We start from the raw sequence: 20237 nt of genomic DNA, 5'->3' as shown, positions 1-20237 counted from the left end.
GTTTAAAATGTGTTGGTTACATTTCCTTCTATTCAATCCTTCATTCAATTGATTTTTTTTTGGTCAAGAAGGCATCATTTAAATACAAGAACACACTACAGCTGAAAACAGTTACATTTATATAATGATGACATTGTTATGATGATGAAGACAGAGATGTACTCACACAGACAGTACATACAAACACACATGCAATGCATTCACACACGTGCCAAAATGAAAGCATAGCAGAAAGACAGTGTTCAGAGGCAGCGGGCCAGTCACCACCATGGCACCACACATCGACAGATGCTCCCATTCATTCCTTTCACTCCCGGCTTAATGTCTGACTGCAAATAAATAAGAACATTTAGCCATGTCTCAGTCACTCTGGGCCTTCACAGTAACTTATTGCCAACCCCCAGATGGGCTGTGGAGCTGTAGAGTTGAAAGATGAGAGTGGGGGAGGGGAACAGGTGTAATTTATCACTCTGCTCAGCTAATGAATGATAGCATCGCGTCAGCTGGTGTGTTGTCCCTAATTCCAAAGTATCAGTTTAAGTGTCTGGGATGTCTTTGCTGTCAGGTTGCCACTACGGACGCCAGTTTTTCCATCCCATAAACCTGCAGATTTCTCCTCTTAACTTAAATAGTTAGAATGTTAAAGTTGATGTTAGTTTTATTAACCTCGGTCAAAAATGTGTCTTTGGAGAGTTTGTATAAAACACATTCAGTGCTCCACATTCATTTTGGGAAACTGTATCTTTCCTACACACACAAACATGTTGGCATTCAGGGAATCGTTGTGAGAGGTTGCCAGCTAATCTCGGTGTGATTGTTGCATTAGGAAAAATCACAGATTCCCGCTTTACGACAATGCAATCAGACCCACTCAGAAATGACATTTCGGTCCAGGTCCCAATCTTTGCCTCAATCATCTTACCCTGAATATACCAATCAGCATGCTGTGTTTCAATGCCAACTAATGGGACCTAGTCAAATTATCGCCAAGGGAATTTGACTTGGAAATGGAAATGGAAAAGAAAAAGAAAGAAATAACAACAAATGTTGGTTATTTTTGACGAGGACACTGATTCTACCAATTTGCCAAATCTAACGACGCCTGTCAAAACTTCGATAAGAGCCTGCAAAAAGGAGCAGCTAGTCAGTTTTGTTGGTGCATTTGAGGAGCACTTTGCTGTGACACTTAGCACTGTCTCCCCATTAGCCAAAGAAATGCCCTTCACTGGAACTTTGAAGATAATTAAACACATAATGGATATCACTGTCACTCTCCGACTTGTTTGCTCATTTGTCTGAGTGAGGCTGCTGCAATTGAGACCCTATTAAAAGGGAATAAATTGCCTGGTTACTAAGTAATTTCACCATCTAGGAAATAGTGTGTATGTGTGTGTGTCTGACTATCGTATAATAAGTGGCTCTCTGTATCATGAATAATTGATTCCTTTCCTCCTTCAACAGTCATTGTTTGGACAACTTGCTAAAATGCCCATTTGATCTGACAAGACAAAACAATGGGGTGTGAGCCTCTATCACTCAATCTCTAAAATTCTCTGTATAAAAACTGTCATCGCAATTTTGCTCTACTTCCCACTTTTCTGCTCTCTGTCTATCAGGATTTACAATTCTCCTCCATCCCATGCCCCCTCATCACCTCTCATGCTTTATGTTCCTTTTCTTCCTTCCTGTTTTTTTCATTTGTGTGGTCCAGCCATCAGTCGCTCTCATTTTCTTCACTAGAATGCCAGTGACTGTCAAGACCTTAATGTGGGAGTTTATTTATATGCTGCCCACACTGTTTGCATTCCCATATTGCTTCACAGATGTTGGCTCCTCAGGGAAAGAGCCAGCAGTGTTGGACCATCTCACTCCTGCTTTCACGGACAAACATCACAGTAATTTTCTCTGTGTAAGAGTTTATTTCTCAGAGGCAAATAGAAGAAACAAATCTTCACGTCATCTAGTAGCAATACTGCATTTGTTGCGTCTGTATCACAGAGTAAATAGCAGTGTGCAAAATGCATTTCTGCATGCTTTTGTACATTTTACGAGGGCATTCTTTATTACTGCTGTGCTCATTTGTTTTACATGAAACTCACAAGGAGAGGCCCTCTGCACAATGTAATGATCTCAAAGCCGACCTGTAAAACTTTACTACTGCCATTATGTGCACTTAAACCAAGGAAGTGGCTGCAGCTTGTACCTTCACAAAGGGCAGTTTATTCTGGTTAGGAACACACAGCCAGAATGTGTTCTTCAGACCCAGAGTCATACTTATTTACTTAGCATTTATAACTCTGTTTGGTAGATGGCTTTAATATACCAGGGAAATACTGATGATGCCGGGTGGGTTGTTACAGTTACGTTTTGAAATAAAAAATGTTGCCCTTTACATTTTGTTTTTTGCAACTAAGTGTATTTTAAAAGGCATTTGCTAATACTATTTGGCTCAGTTTTCTGGCCAACCACAAATGCCAGTGTTTTATTAAAGCATTACATGCAACATCAGTACCATCTGTAGTCAGTAAGAAAGTAAGCAGGAGCAAACAACCAGGCTGACTCTGTATAAAGGTAACAAAATACACCTACCAGGACCTGTAAAGCTCACTGATTAACACATTATATCTTATTTGTTAAATCTGTACAAAAAATTAAGAGTAAAAAACAACAACAATTTGTTCATTAGACTGTATTTTGGCTGGGTACCAAAACCTGCTTGAGTTGCCTGGCAAACTCACTGTGACGTCAAGACTCCAGGAACTAATTGCACCTGGCCAAGAAGAAATCTGGCAAAAAATTGTCATTTTTACACTTCAAGATAGCAAGATATAGCTTGTTAGTGTGATTCAGAGCTGCTGGTAGGCATTTTTCCCCCAGCTGAATAGAGACAGGAGAGCTGTTTCCGCCAGTTTCAGTCATTATGCTAAGCTAAGCTAACCGTCTCCTGGTGGTAGCTTTATATTGACTGAACAGATATAAGAGTGGTATAATGTCAAACTATTTCTTTAAATAGGATGTCCAAAATAAATTCACTGCTGACCACTCATGGAAATAAAATCACAATAACCTTTGTGCCATGTTAGTTCCTTGTTTGTTGTTGGGTCATCCTCATATTACATGTAGAATTTTAATATTCAGTTTTCTTCTCTGCCCACTATATCCCTCCCATCTGCCATCTTTCATGCCATCCACTCATGCTGATGCGGTCATTTGGCCTTGCGATTCCATGTCAAGAATTTCTCTCTCCTCCTCTTCATCACTTTCATCTCACCATTTTCCTTTGTATCCAACCCCCACCTCTGCCACCCCCTCTCTGGTCTTGGCCTTCCACGCTTGGAGGAACAGCGTGAGGCGGCATGGCCTCCACGCGGCTGACTGATTATTGTAATTCATACACTTTAATTAGCTGCACAAACCATTAGCCACAATTAGACTATTACAGAACGTTTTGTGGCAGGAGCCAGCCCCAAGATTGGGTTTATCTGCTGGAGGGGGAGAGAGAAAAAGAGGGAGTGAGACAGAGAGAAGGGCAGGAGGGTAAAACGTATTTAGTTAAACCATCAGTGTGTTTGGGTATTTAAACTACATAAAGCTAATTCAGTGTGTTTTAACAATATAAATGTGTGTTTTAGGATGCTAGGCGTATCAAAGGGAAAGATGTTTTAATGACAGGCAGTACTGAACAACTAAGTAAGTAGTTAGCAGATTTATTATTTTATTTCTGTTCAAACTCAACAGGAATCACCAATTTAATATCTGAATCTGTTAACCAGAAATGCATGAGCAATTGCTCATCAAAGAAGATTACTGACACACGCATCGACACATTCTGAATCTTCTTTCGCTGTTATATATATGATGAATTCTTCCTTTGATTGGCACAGTCCTGTGACTACACCTGCACCCCCACATTTTCTCTGTCACGCTACTGTACGGATGAATCACAAGTTCATTTGTGTCACATTTGTGCCTGAAATGGCAGCGTGCGTTGCGTTATTAGACATTCAAAACCATTAAGGCACGCTTGACATATCAACTTGATCCCTCAGTCAAAATTACAAAATATATACATCACCCACATGACAGTTGACATTACATGGTTGAGCAGACTGAAGACTACATTGAGTTTTGTACCACTGATTTCTAGGTACTACTACTGTGTACATGGCGGGGGGGGGGTCTTGGGGTGATTTTCACATGGCCCCTCAGATATTTGCAGGGCATGAGCTTGACTGTGATCATGACAATCTCAGCTCAGCACCCAATCCTTTTCATTGTACCTACCCATGCTTTCCCTGTACATTGACTTTTTATATTATCATTAGGCCACACTGTGATTGCTGTAAGTGAAAGCACAAAGGTTGCACTGATGGCTATTAGACCTAATGCCACCAATAAGCTCTACCATGCGAGAGGAAGCAGCCCTTCAGCGCTGGCAGCACGGCTCAGTGCCTCCACATTGGATCTATACGTCTGAAAATGGCATAAACCCTCAGGGACAAAATAACATTGCCAATCTGTTTTACAGTAGAGTTTCACAACATTGAAAACTCAGAGACATTCGGTCTATATGAAGTGTGACTGAATTTAATTTTTCTATTTCACTTTAAAATAAAGGACAGTTTATTTTGGAGATAGACAAGATAAAAACAGATCTTTTGTATTTGCTTCACATCCAACATGTAGGAAATCACACTGGTTCTCTCAACCAGAAATATCAGATAATATAATAAAAACATTATAAAAGAGGTGTTTCCCTATAGGGGAAAACTAAATCAAACTTGGCATCTTGTCATCAAGTCTTTTAATGAGTCACTCCATTATGAATGTTTCTGTGTAATTTCACGTGCTGCTCAGAGACGTTATGTCTATTTTGTGACAAATGTTGTGATTTGTGAAGCCAACATGGTGCTGGTAAGATGGTCATATTCATTTAGCAGTGAGCTCATCTATCATTCAAAGTCATTAGTGTTACATACACATTCTCACTTACACACACACAGTTCTGAGGTTTAATCAAAGTTTAGCAGCACCTAGCATTTGCACAGCAAACAGTTGGTATCCTTCATAGAGAATTTGTTAATGTTTGTCCAGCCTTTAGTGTAGTGTCTTTCTGTATCAAAATTGTTGGGCTTTCTATGAGCCGTCAGCAAAAGTGACTCCATCTTGCCCTGTTCTCACATGGCTACATTGCAATTGTCTGCTCCAGTGAAGCCTATTGCCATGTGGGAAAGGTCTGCTCTTTCATGGACACACACACACACACACACACACACACACGCACCTATACACACACACTTTTGCATCTGGCTGATTCACTTTGCTGAAGCTCACAGACCCCCGACTGCATGATTTATCTGAGCCAGCGAGTCGCACCATACAGGGTGTTGCAAACTCACTCCAGTTCCACCAGGACTCCAGTCTATAATCGTTTACTCTCAGCGCTAAGACATTAGCAGTACCATTTTTTTGTTTAGGATCTTCTTTTCTTTTAATTTCATTTTTCAAAATTATCATTTATATTTAAGCAAGTGGCTGATGTTGGACCACGAATGACTTCCTGTGAACAGACTAGATCAATAATTGTGTATCATTGCATGATGACATGAGAGGTTTCACACTTACAGCTTTAAGATATTAAGATGAAGTGAATGAAATGTTGGGAGAAGATTTATGTTTCTGTTTCTTCTTCTTTAGTTGTTGAGTCAACTGGGAGCACAGACTCACGTTGTCTACCTTCCAAGACGATTAACGAAAATCGGACACATGAATGTCACTTTGTATTTGCACTAATTATGGCACAAGGAAGACCGATAATATAATAATAGTTGTTTAAGAAAGCCTAAGGCGTCTTTGTAGATTCCAACCAAGCTAAACAGATGCAAGAAGCTGTGCACAGACTGCTGAGGTTTGTGGTTTTGTTGTAGAATGAGTCTGATGATGGAATAAACTAGGGTTAGGTTAAGTCAAATCATATTACAATAGAAATTAAGATGTCAAAAGATCAGTACTTTTAGCAGTATTTAGAATTGCAGTTAAAAGAAGTTATTTTATTACTATAATAATCCTTTTAGTGAGATATTGATGGGTGTTTTCCTCCTCTGTGGTCAGTTTTGGCACACTTTGTACACTATTGCACTCTGCACTGATTCTTCCTGTCCCCCATTAATTCCAATGGTAGATTCCCATTCTTAACAGAAGTGTGGGATAAAAAATGAGCAATCCCTCTTCTGTAGTTTATTCATGTTACTAAAGTCATTGGTTTTAACAACTCAGTCAATCTGTGTAATATTCGAGGGGCCATGATCATGACCATGTTTAAGATCTGAATACCTTCATGAGCACAAGTCACCATTTTCAGTTTTTTGTTTGTCTGTGCTTCCTGAACGTGTTTCTGTTGATATATTGGTTTTGTACAGGTTCTGAAATGGCCAGAGGCAGTTTGGGGGCTTGCGTGAAGGTAGCAGACTGCTTCACTGCCTCTTACACAGAATCTTGCCCCAAGTCTTAAGCAGGAACAGTGGTCACTCTAACGACTGAAACACCACCGCTGTGCTAACGGGGCTGACTGGCTCCCTAAGGCAAACAAAAGCCTGTGATTGGGCTGTTGCTTTCTGTAGAAAATCACCTCAAATCGGCCTACAGAGACAAATACCACTGACAGTCCAACAGTGTAGGTTGTCCGAATCACAAATACCATAATAGTTAGTATTTGCAGGTGTGATAAAACTGCACTAATTAACATCTGCCCAAACCTTTGTCTCACCTTGCACTTTTCATCATCAGATATTGGGGATATTCCAGAAGCTTACCATACATTAAGCTTACGTTTCCAACTCAACGGTGGGCTTGCCACACATTAGCTTTGCGGTCATGCGAAGGGCAGATGCTACTGAAGGGAGATAATTGGTGGCGAGCTGTCTGAAATGTATAATTAGACGAGACAAGACACTCCCCCTCTTTTCTCTCTTCCCCCACTGCTCTGCCTTTTCACTGGGTGATCTGAGCGCCTTAGCATGAGCTTTGATCTGAGCTAAAGTTTTCTGAGCCCTTTCAGATTGGATCAATTTGCTTCAACACGCATCACTCTTTTGCTTTCTGGTCTGGCACAGCTGTTTGCAACACGTTTGATAGCATGCAAAACCGCAGGAGGTGTTGTTCCTCTTCTTTTTTCTTCCAGCTTTCCCTGCTCATGATTCTTCCAAAGGGACTGTGTCTTTGTAGTCTCTGAACTACATTATGAATGATTATCTCTTTACATCATTATTATTCCTCAGCCCACCATGGCACATCAACTCAGACACAGACGGAACGCCTGGACTCCTCAGTTTTGCATTATGGCTTCATTATATCCACAGTTTCATGCCTTGAGATGTGCAGCAAATACAGAACTTCATCCATTACGCTGGGAAGCTGTGATGTTAAACAGTTCATTTACCGAAGGTTTTATTGGTGACTGAAAAATGGTGTGTTGGTGATTGCTTTTCAGTTTCAAATATGTAAATGAGTTTCAAATATGCAAATGGTTTTCCATTTATGATTTCTGGCTGGAAGAGGCTTACAAGGGTTTGATCTGAGAGTTTAATGTCATCAGTTGTGCCCCTTGTACCATGGCACATTGCCACCTCAGCCTCTCCCCACTCCAATAACCAGCAGCTTGAGTGTAATGAAGGAGAGTTAGGAGAACTAGCGGTCATTTGGCCCATTAATGGTGGTCTCAACAAGACAGAAGGGACTGGTATGAGGAGGGTAAAGAAAGGGGGCAAATATTACGATTCAGAACTCAGACTTTTAGCCGAACACTAATTAGCAGAAGGAATAGTTCAAGATTTAGGGAAATATATATAAGTATTTAAAAAGTATTTGCTTTCTTGCTGGATGAGAAGAATGATAGCACTCCCAGTTCTGTACATTAAATGTGTAGCTGGAGTTAGTAGCCAGTTAGCTTAGCACAAACATTGGAAATAGGGGGGAAAGTGCTAGCTTGGCTCTGTATGAAAAAACCCACCCACCAGCTCACTATTTAACACATTATATCATAGTTAAACCCTAGTTTAAAGTTAAAAGCCAGACTGTTTCTTGGCTGGGTGCAGTAACTTCCTGAAGTCACCGCTGGTTGCCCAATGAACCTCACTCAGCCAAGACATAGTCCAACTCATAACCCACCTATAAAAACAAATCGGTTTTTTTTTGTATGGATTTAACAAACATCTAACTCTCAACAAGAAAGATAATATATGTATTTCCCAAAATGTCTAATTCTTCCTAACGTAACTCTTCAAATATGGAACAGAAATACAGTATATGCACAAAAAAACACACTCAACACATCTGCATGAAGGCCACCACACTAAACTTTTAAAGCTGCTCTAAACAACATGGCTGTGTTGGGTGTACAGTAAACTAACTGTATACACCCACACCTAATGCTTGTGCCAAGCTCTGAACAGGGAGCTATTTCCCTCCCTCTCCTCTTTTGCTCTCCTCTCTCCATCTGTTCCTGGGCTGAAGCAGGGTAAGGAGCCAGGGAGGGCTACGAGCTGGAACAAGTCTATCTGCAGAAGCAGGCCTGGCCTCAGCAGCCACAGAGGGGCTCAGACTCAATGCTAGAGCCCTCTCTTCCTCCATCCAGATGCAGATGACTTCGCTTTTCCTGCGCTTCTCTGCCGCACAATAATACCCTTTTGTAGCACGAGGGCAGAATCCCAGCTTTGTCCAGTCAACCTTAATTTATGGCACACATATTCTGGACGCACATATTGTTGCACGAGCTACAAAAGCATAAGCTTTCAAAGAGGCAGAGAGGAAGTGCTGGCAAGAGGATTCTAGCACTTTCTTTGTTTGAGAAATGGTATAAATCATTCACCAGAACATGGCATTCACAACTCTACCGTTGCATTGATTTTCAGAACTTCAAAGAGGTGTAGGGAGTCAGAGGTGATTTTTATTCACTTCATCACATTTCTACAGCCTTTTATGTCACTGGCGACTGACTGAAAGTTTCAATGTTCAAAAAAAGGTAAACATCACTTTAAGTCTAATATTTTCTTGCTCAAAATTGAATTTTTTACCCCATTTATTACAACCTTTCTTTGCTAATATGCAACAATCTATCTACTTTAATTGAAAAAACATTTGCCTGTGGCCCTTTTGCAGTCGGTTTGTTGCCCAGTCTCACCTTTCTTTTAACGGGGCCCAGCCTAGAGATGAAAAAAGAACTGTATTCTTCTGTGTTTCTTCTGTAGAGACAGTTTTTGTTCTCCTTGACCTACCATCCATAGTCTAATCTAAAGTGACTGACTGCCCCCTGATGCAGAGAGAACCAAGCTAGACCTTTCAGATTTCTACTTTTACTGTGAACATGGGGAGAAAAACAAAAGGCTCCCAGGAAGAGAGCAAACCCCACTGATGAACTGATTGACATCACCTGTGATATGTGAGTCAAAACTGCGTTGGCACATGACTTTTAAGAGGAAAAGTTCATCTCACTGAACTGACATCACCCAACACCTTTGCTTCTGAGGAATTCTACATTCAAGCAGGAACTGCAAGGTCAAGCCTAAGGCGTAGGTGCATGGCCTTGGAAAAGGGGACAGTCTAAGAATGGAGGCCAGGTTCTGTTAAGTAAGATCAATGACCTAGGATACGAGTCTCCTAATAAAGCATCTTAGGTGAACCATATTCAAAGAATTTTATTAAGAAAGCAGAATGTCATGTGTGTTATCTTTTTAAAGGGCAAAGATGACTGGGGAGGCTAACTAGGGGAATATTTTCTGACAGTAGGTGCACAGAGACAGTATTCATCGTTAAACATGACCACAAGACCAGCGCATTAAGCACGTGAATTGAGTATCCTGATGCGGCTCGACAGTACTCACCAAGTTTCATTTTCAATCACATTTTGGCCTTTCGCTCGGAACTTAAAATCAATGTTAGCCTTCAAACCAAAGTGCATACATTAAATGATTCATGTTAGATCAAGTAGCTCTGTCGGAGAGCTGCAAAAATATGCTTTTAGCTGAGCAAAAACATATTGGATTACTGCGCCAAAGGGGCCCTTATTCTGATTCACATCTGAGGAACATTACATTTATTTGGCAGACAGCTTCGTCAAGATTAACCTGTAAGAGAATAACACATACTATGCTATATAATCATATTTGACCAAATAACAATGTAAATCAGCAAAATACACTATTGGCAGTAACTGTCATACTGTTATATGTTAAATATATATTATCAGCTCATTACAAGAACTCTATTAAAATGACTTGATTAACAAATATATGACTGAAGCCCCTACCTAATTGTGCCAAATCATTCAGTTGATAAGAGAGCTGGAAATAAAACAAGCTCCAGATTGGAATTTGAAGAGACAAATAGCATGTGAATGATGCCATGCATTATTATGTCATCTCCATAGTCACCTAATGGCTATCTGGCATTAATAAAGGGAGGGAATTATACTGGAGCAGATGGTGAGAGTACATTGCTGGCTCAGGAGCTATTTATTAAATGCATTATTAATTATTTTCAACATGATGAGCTCGGCTGGCTTCCTTCTGTACCGACTCTGAGAAAGAGTTCTGTAACCCCTGGTGTCATTAGATTGGTACTACACACGCTATCACCAACCTGCCGTTGTGTTACCAAGAATATTTATCTATTAGTCTCATATCTAAATGCAGTTGCTACAAGGTAGTAGTTCCACATACATGTGATGGTATTATACACTGTCTACCTCTCATGCTTTAAATTACACACAAATAGACCATTGATATGCATTCAGATGCATACTCACTCTTGCCTAAGGTGCAAGCTGGAGGTAAGAGTTTCTTCACCTGCCAAAGGCAGCTTGCCACCTGCCACGCTGCTCCCCACACCCCAGACAGACACACAAACAGAAGCACCTATTCACGTTCACACAGGTGGCCGGGGACAAGAGTGTCACGACTCCACATCTCCTGCAAACCCAAGTTCACGCTCTGCTGCTCCCACTAGACAACTATCATCTCCAAACACCTTGCATAGTACTGTATCTCTGCTCCCTGCGAGTGATTTATAGACCACACTGCTTTTCGCCAGAGGAATGTTTTGCTTTTGTTTAGACAGTTGGATAGGAAATGCATGCTGTTTGAAATCTCAAGCACAGAAATAGGCACAGGGAGGCAGCTGACTTGATTTTTTAAAAATCTCCCAAGACAGCACCAATACATTTTAATGTCACAAGTCGTGTCATACTTGCCACATCATTTTACTTGTGATTCCTTGACGTGTTCAAAATAAATATGTCCTCTGAAATGGGTAGAAGATGCCTTTAACAGAGTTGAAAAGTAGCCTAAAACAATATTGTTGATAATTGTGTTAGCTTAAAGTGGCTGACACACAACCTGCACAATGCTCTTTGTTAGGAAAAGGGTGAAAGGCAAGTGTTTAAGTAAATGGGTGGTGATATTGACAGAATTCTGAGCTCTTACTTTCTTTGCAAAGCTATTTTAAAATGCAAATATTCTGATTAAACAACCCACACTTGGCTCTAAACATAAATCAACAGCTTCAAACTTTGAACTGTAGCATCAGTGCTGACAGACTATTTTTCCAGCAGTTATAGTTAGAAAACAACTATTACACAGTAAAGGCAAGAATGACAAATGATCAAGGAGTGGGATGAATACTGTACATACCTTCTCTCTGTCTCTTGGTCTCTCTCTCGTTCTCTCACCCGGTCATGGCCTGAACTGTAGTTGAACTGAGTCTCTCGGGATCTTTAGTCAGCCAGATCGTTAGCTGGCTGACCCACCAGGAAAGAGGTAAGGAGTGAAGGGTTAGAGGAGAGAAGGCTGGAGGAATAAAGGGAGCCATGGGGGAGTGTGTGTGTGTGTGTGTGTGTGGGGGGGGGGGTGCATTACATCCATGGTGAGAGCTCAGAACAACAAGGTTACTTCAGAGCACGATACACCCTGCTCTCAGTAGTCCACTCCACCCATTGTACTGCATGCAGAATCACTAATCCAGACACAGAAACCTGTGCCTCCCCCTGATGCATGCAGACTGCAGCGTACTAAAATTCTCTCAACTCAGTCAGTGCTTCACCTCATTCCTCCCTGATCTGCACTTCTTCCTACTCATAAATAGTTGAATGTGTGGGTTCACCAATACCCAAACAGCCTCCATGAATATTCTTGCTTCTCTACTCCAGGGTGTGACCATACTCTGCTGCCACAAGCTGCACATGTTAAATTAAATAAACCTGTTCAGCAAGTGAATGAATGATACTGACTTAATACATCTTCAGGAAACAACACATCCTCATACCTAAACGACAAAATAGGTCGATTGTCAAGTGTCCCAAAATGACATATGTACGTTGAAGGTACGACATATCCTGGTACTGTTAGGCAGAATTCCGGTATAAAATATATCTGTATTTTCTGCTAAGCGGGCTGGGGAGGGGGATGGCGGTTTTAGCAAGCATGTTTTTACTATTTTTTGTAACTTAGCTTGTTTCTTATTTCACCATTTTAATTATACTTCATTCTACATCTTAAGTATCACTCACTTATTGAATCTGCCTCCTTCAGTTCTCTTCACACTCACAGATTTAACCTCTGCTGCAAACACGTCAGCGTTCCCCGCTTCTGCCATTTTTCTATTACCAGCTCAACTAGCCTCGGTTTGGCCGTCCTCCGTTTTCCATTGCAGATAGTACCCCTCAATCTAGCTGGTCGTCATAGCGACACCACACAACTGCCACGACGTAATGTTCAATGCAACACACAAAAAGCTTTCTCTTGATTTAAGTTAAAACGTTTCAACAAGACAGATACGAAAAAAGTATCTGGTAGCAGGTACAAGTACAACTTTTACAATGGAAAACTAAAAAAAAAGGCGAGTCGAGCTGGTACCGTGCAGTGGAAAAGGGGCTTTACCGTCTCTCTCCCTGTATGTCCGCTTCAGTGACTTTCTCCATCAGTGGTAGGCTAGGCTGTATAAAGTCATCAAAAAAACTAAAAATCCTTTCCTCTGGTGATTCCGTTCAAAGCAGCAGCTGAGCTGTATGTTGAGGCGTGTTGACGACGTAGCCAATCAAAACCAAACCAACATGGTAGCTAACAAACAACATCTGACTGGTGTGTTTACTGTCACTTTACCTGGTCCGCTCTTGTAAAATACACAGTGTCACGGCTTGTAACGTAATCACCGGGTTTCTCTGATAAATGTTACAATGTGTCGCCTAACCTGGGTGGACCGCCAAAGTGTATGTGTAGGAAACACTGAATGAACCATGTTTCTCTTTTTACAAGTGTGGCACGGTGGCCCAGAAGGGGGGGAATTGAATGAAAGCCAACAACAAGGGAATTGCACTGAAGGAGAAGAGATAAAAGCACACAGGAACGTTACTGATGAGGCAGAGACATGATTCAAAGTATTCCAAAATATATTTATTTTAAATCAGCAAAGAAAAACACTCAGGGACTGGAATTGCTGAAAGGAAAAGAAATGTGAACCTGCAATAAAAATTATAAAATTGAGCTGTAGCACACACCTCCTCTCCCTTCACACTCCAGGCCGTCAATGGACAGAAAGTTGTTATTGTGATGTAGAGACAGAGCTCAGTTAAAACTTTATGGATGAAAGATACTTTTGTAGCAGATTAATAACTCTGAAACTCTTGCTCCAGTCCATGTTGCTAAGCTGGTAAGGGGAACACATACAGCTGAACTGAAGCCGTGTTTACTGGCTTCTCACTGACCCGCCCTTCTCTGCTTCTGATTGGCTAGTAGTCCTTAACTAGGAACTGCGCATGTGTAACTCCCAACAAAGATCATGTAGAGGTAAGATGTATCACTCCACAGCTAAAACGAAGCCTTTAATACACAGGGTGAAAAGAGGAGCTGCAGCAATGTGCACTGTGACAAAAATATGGTGTTACAAATTAAACTATGTTAACCTGTTCTGGTACAACCCCTAAATAAGATTTTGAACCTGAAAATGAGCATAATACCACCTCTTTAATACTAGCTAAAATTAGCATGGATCTACTGTTTTTTGCTTCTTTATGTTTAATTTAGATTTATTGTCTTTTTAGTCGCTGTAACTTAAATGACCCACATAATATACATTAATGCAATATAATGGCACAGGACAACGCCACAGTGTTAGATCTATTCACTACAGTAATGTTACTTACTGCGGTCTAGGGCTGACCCCCAGTAGTTGAAGATTCAATGCTTCGATGGGCAGAGCCTGATTCGACTGTCAATCACACAGTCGAAGCTTTGCAGCCAAACTAAGATCACGCCATTATGGCGATATGGGAGTGCTCAACGTCTGACTTTACATAGAACTTCCAGTTTTCTCCGAATAAGTTAATATACAGCCTATAAAATATACATTTCAATGTTTAACGCTGTAAATAAACATGTAAAAAGACTAAAACTTTCAATAAATGTTTTCAAAAGTGCGTAAATAAATCCAAAATTGTAACCCTAACCCTGGGTCGTGAGTGCGCATGTGTAGGCGTAGCGCGTGTGTGGTGGCTGAAGAGGAACACTTGATGAAGAGACTGACCCGGCTTCACTGGTGTAGTGCCGAGTTGTCCGCACCTCGCAGGACTTTCGGATAATTTATCACCGTTGATGAACCACACAAAGAATATTTTATCTTTTTTAAATAGCCGGCTACTTGAAATAGACCCACAAGGAACCGCGACGTGCATGTAGTCAGCAGCACGGCATGCACGCAAAACTCACAAGACCGGTGAATGACAGGCGAGAGAGAGAAAATGGTCTTCAAAAAGCCTCAGTTTAGCTGGAAATCTACAGTGTAAGTTGAATGAATAGAGTCTGCAGCTTCTCAAGATAAAAGCGGAGCAACCGTGTGAAAAAATGGAAACATAAATGTCTAAACCTGCATGTTTAATGTTACCATACATATTAATTTACTGCTGTATGTGTAATGATCTAGTACTGCTGATTCATACTACACTGACATCATAATGACTTAAAAACAAATTGGACTCATATGAGTCATCTTGTTACTTTATTCATGCAGGCCATGCTCACTTTGATCAGTCAAATAATTTTTTTTGACTGTGGATGTTTTGTAGCAACTTTTGTACATACATTTAGGCACATAAAATTTAGCATCTGTTTATAGCTTTTTTTCCCCGTTCTTTTCTTTCTGGGTGCACTCATGCTTATCCAAACCTGCTCTCTCTCATTAGCCAAGAGTTTCATGCGAGAAGCCTTGCAGGGAATTGCATTCATTTGCTTTGTGTGTAGAATTCTACATCTGTTCATGGATTTGTCATGTAATTCTGCAATGTGAGCCAGAAGGGGCTTTTTTATCTTTTACTTTGCCCTTCTTGGTGTGGGAGATATATTCAGTCATTTTCAAGTTTCCCGATGTGAAAATGTGTAAGATAACATTAATGTTTCCTGATCCTGTACCCATCTCCACTGCCATTTGAAGGGACAGATCTGGGGAAGGAACCAGCCAGGAGGGTGTCACGGTAAATTTTCCAGGACTGGGCTCGGGGCCAACCTTGTCTTCAGATGTGACAGTTCTGGGCTTCAGTCTGGAAAAGCCTGCTGTTGCCATTCTTGCCGCATTACCTGGACAGTCACAATGCCACCGCGGCATGAAGACGTGAAAACCAGACTTTGGAAGAGAATGTGCCGTCCTGTAAGTGCTTGGAGAGGGAAAACAGGCAATAGTGGTCATTGAAACCCTTTTTCGCTGGATCAGTAAAAATGATTAACATGAATCTGCATTTTTGCCCATTTGATTCTATACTGAACAAAATTATAAACACAACACTTTTATTTTTGCCTCCATTCATCATGAGCTGAACTGAACTGAAGATCTAAGACTTTCTCTATATACACAAAAGGAAACCAGTCAGTATCTGGTGTCGCTGTCTGCCGTCTGCCCTGTACAGTGAAAACCGGGATTCATCCGTGAAGAGAACACCTGTCCAAAGCGCCAGACGCCATCGAATGTGAGATGAGGACGACGAGCATGCAGATATGCTTCCCTGAGACGGTTCCTGACAGTTTGTGCAGAAATTCTTTGGTTACGCAAACTGAGTGTTGCAGCAGTTGTCCGGGTGGCTGGTCTCAGATGATGTTGGAGATGAAGATGTTGGCTGTGGAGGTCCTGGGCTGGTGTGGTTACACATGGTCTGCGGTTGTGTAGCCGGTTGGATGTACTGCCAAATTCTCTGAAACGCCTTTGGAGACCGAAATGAACACTCAATTCACGGGCAAGAGCTCTGGTGGACATTCCTGCTGTCAGCATGCCTATTGTACGCTCCCAAAACTTGCAACATCTGTGGCACTGTGCTGTGTGATGGACCTGCACTTTTATTGTGGCCAGCCTAACGCACACCTGTGCAATACCCATGCTGTCTGATCAGCATCTTGATATGCTACACCTGTGAGGTGGATGGATTATCTCAGCACAGGAGAAGTACTCACTAACACAGATTTTGACAGATTTGTGAACAATATTTGAGAGAAATAGGCCTTTTGTGTACATAGCGAAAGTCTTAGATCTTTGAGTTCAACTCATGACGAATGGGAGCAAAAACAAAGGTTTTGCGTATATAATTTTTGTTCAGTGTATTTTGGCTGTCTGTATGTGTTTTGGTCTTTTCTTTGGATTCACGTGTGAACAAATACATTGCACAGAGGTAGTATGTTAACAACATGATACAAAATGATGGCTGTTCTGTGACCCTTTACCTCAATTTGATGGTATACCAGCATAGGCAAAAGTTGAATATCTGTAGCAATTTGGTTACAGTATGTTACTTTTAAACTAGTTGAGTCAAACACCATCACCTGGGACATCTCACGGTTGACCTCGCATAATGGCCTAATGGCTGTGTATATTTTCTTCTTACCACAGTTATTAACCAGTATCATCCCACTGGGTATTGAGCTTCCGTGGTTCACAAGGCAGCTACAATTTGTAGACCTGTTTGCTGTAGGGGCTTATTTAGTTCTCCTGGGGTCTAAGAAGGGAGAAGAAAACAAATGGACTGGAGGACAGAGAAAGGAGACATTGGAAAAATTTGACTATAGTGTGCAAGGAGAGACACCGAAAGGTGAGTGAACAGAAAGAAGAAAATGACAGCGAGGAAGACTTAATATGACACAAGAGAGAAATAATTGTGAAAAGGTGCATGGAGAGTTAAGTCAGGGGAAATAGAGGAAGATGGACAAAACATGTCCAATATAGGATATGCTCAAGGAGGTGAGGGGAGGTGAGACACTGTGTTGAGAAGGAGAGAAGGATCAGTTAGGTTAACAAGTGAAAATGTTGGAAGAATAAGCAACCACTATCCTGCATGCTTTGTCTGCTTCCCCTTTACAGTATCTCTGCTCCCTCATTCCTCTCTTCTTCCCCACTCCCATTCCCACCCCCCACCCACCCACCCCGTCTCTGGCAGAGTGTTCAGGGAACACAGTCCTCCTCTGTCAGGCCCCCACACCCGGTCTTCTGCTTCACAGGTAATTAAATGGATTTCCTGTCTTGTAGTCGGCAAGAGAACATGACCCTGCACTCTGCCAGAGCGTGTCCAAAGGCACTCCAGGGCCAGCTCCCTGCACCATCTGCATCTTAGTGTCCGAGTGGAGCAGTGGCCCTAAACAAACACACTCCACCCTGGGGACTGTCAGGCCACAGGCTCCCCAACTAAATACACTCCATAGATACAGTGAGCGGTAATGAACTATGGGGAGATGGAGCTGTAAATACCAAAGACCTAAACAAAAATAACACACAGTGCTGTATCGACTTTAACAATATCTGAGCTGCAGTTATTATTCAGGCTAGGCCAGTTAATGATGTATAGAATTGCTGTGATTTACAGTAAAGAGGATGCGCATTGTCTAAGAAGTCTCTTAAGTTTGAACTGAAATGTGTAAGAATATATAAAGAGAGTACAACCTTCATTCTACGCCATTTATGAACAGAGCCAATTTGATCTTCTCAGGATCCAATTTAAGATGATATCCAATATGATATCTTAAGAAGCTGTGACTTTTTCTTCTTTGTTCTTTCTTTTTCTTTCTTCAAAATTCATAATGTATAAGCACATTGTAATCCATCCAGGCATGTTTCTAAAATGGCAACACATTCTCATCTCAGTGCGTCATTAAGCTTTCAGACAGCCTGACAGAGCGTAGTTATTTGACACTAAAGGTACCCTTCAGCATCCGTATGAAACGTTGCAGTTTGCTACTTCGCATCAACACAAATTGCATACATTCACCGACTTAGGTTTAGGCACAAACCCCTGTGATGGTTAGGGTAAGGGGCTTCGAAAGGGCTGTCAACGCCTTAAAGAGGTCATATTACACTCTTTCGCTTTTTCCCTCTCCTTTATTGAGTTATATACCTTTTTTGTGCATGTAATTGGTTTGCAAACTGAAAAAGCCCAAAGCCCACCCCAAAGGGAGTTCCCATCTCCCACAGAAAACACTGCTCTGAACTGCCTGAAAACAGCTCGTTTGTAGTCCAGCCGTTTTCCTTTCATCCCTGTAACGACACAGAAAAATGCGCGTCGTAATGCTCGCAAAACACCTAGTCCAACATGCCCTCAAAAACACCAGTGGAAAAACACTGAGCTGCCGCACACACCTCCCCTCTCCCTTCCAAACATTAGCTAGGAACTGCGCATGTGCAACTCCCAACAAAGATCTTGTAGAGGTAAGATGTATCACTCAATAGCTAAAACAAAGCATTCACCACACAGGGTGAAAAGAGGAGCTGCAGCAACCTCTTTAAACACAAACTTTGCTAGCTAGCTAGCTATCAACCGGAAGTACTAGTAGCTTTTTGTGGTCGCCCCAGGGCGTCTCATATACACGCACCCAGCGTGTCTATTACAGATGCCGTGGGTTCCTTTTGTGTCAAATAACTACACTTTGTCACCCTTTCTCAAAACATTGGTATTTGATGCCCTGAGATGAGAACGGAAAATGCACTGTACACCTTACCCACTGCATGCTCTGTTGGGGTACTGTTGTTGTATTTGGTAGCGCAATTAAATATAATTGGATAGATTTAAAGTGGCTACATTCAATTCAGTTTTAGAATAACAATGTATTAAATGACAATTTGAAAACAATGTGACAATGTGAAAGGGCTCGCTTGTAGTGATGACCCAAGCCAGACTCAAAACTTCAAACTGTGACAGATGTATCATGACAGATGACATACTGTATGGACACTAATTCTCTGATGCCATGATTATGTTCTACAAATGTGTCTTTTTCCCCTTTCATGTTAATCTCTGAAGAAACCAGAGGATGTGGGAGATAAATGCAGTCAACAGAATGAAAGCCAGCGGTTCCCAAGGGCAGCAACCTACTGTCTAACCCCCCACTGTGAGGAACTTACTCCATCAGCAGGGCCTGAGTGCACTTCAAATAGAGGCCCAAAGATTATCGGCGTGGGAGCAGATCTCTCTCTCTCTCTCTCTCTCTCTCTCTCTCTCTCTCAACTGCTTTACTTCAAGCATCTTGACACAAGGCTTCATACTTCTGTCACGAAGAAGAATTACACCTGACAGTCCGCTTACAGGCGTGTAAGAATGTGTGTGTGCACACAGGAATGCACTGAGCTCAAAGCATCCACATGTTGTTCAAATTTTACTGACAATATTAGAAAGTCAGTACTGATGAACATGTCACAGTTACTTTGACATCTCTATGTTCTGTTTAAGCTGCAAATTATTATCATCGCTGAACTGTTTTTAAAGGTACATTTCACTCAAATGTTGTGTTTTTATCCAGGTCCATAAAAACTTTTTTTTAATGACAAGAACATGTGAAAAAAAGGTTTTGCCAGGATAATCCTGAAAAGTTCTACATATTTTTGTCAGGATAATGTTTGTTTTTGTAATACTAATTATGGTCACAAGAGGCTGAAGTGCACATCTACCCTATGTTCGAAATAGGACTAAAGCATTCATGTTTTTTTCCAGGTGAAGCGGCAAGTAAAATACATTTCTAGCCAAAATAATGACAGTAATGTTACACTAACACACTATTTATGTAGCGTATGTTTAGAGTGCTTAAAGAAATTAAAACTCACTCAGAAGAAAACATGAAAAAAGTAACACCACTTGTTTCAGTAGGATTCAATTTTATTTATATAGCACCAATTCACAACAACAGTTATCTCATTGTGATTTTCATATAGAGCAGGTAGCCGCTTCAAAT

The 20237-nt window shown here is 41.2% G+C and overlaps 1 long non-coding RNA gene across 1 annotated transcript in view; it reads left to right on the top strand.

The window, feature by feature from the left end:
• LOC123986761 overlaps window positions 1-19731 on the top strand; it is a 36344-nt gene extending 16613 nt beyond the window's left edge. Inside the window, exons 2-3 of the long non-coding RNA XR_006828966.1 lie at window positions 15475-15687; window positions 19313-19731. This is a non-coding gene — a long non-coding RNA (uncharacterized LOC123986761). The remainder of the gene's footprint in view (window positions 1-15474; window positions 15688-19312) is intronic.
• The last annotated feature ends 506 nt before the right edge of the window (window positions 19732-20237 follow it).

The sequence above is a fragment of the Micropterus dolomieu genome, linkage group LG18, assembly GCF_021292245.1.
Source record: "Micropterus dolomieu isolate WLL.071019.BEF.003 ecotype Adirondacks linkage group LG18, ASM2129224v1, whole genome shotgun sequence".
NCBI lineage: Eukaryota > Metazoa > Chordata > Actinopteri > Centrarchiformes > Centrarchidae > Micropterus > Micropterus dolomieu.
Note: the sequence above shows the minus strand (reverse complement) of the source record. Positions and strands in the feature narration are given on the sequence as shown.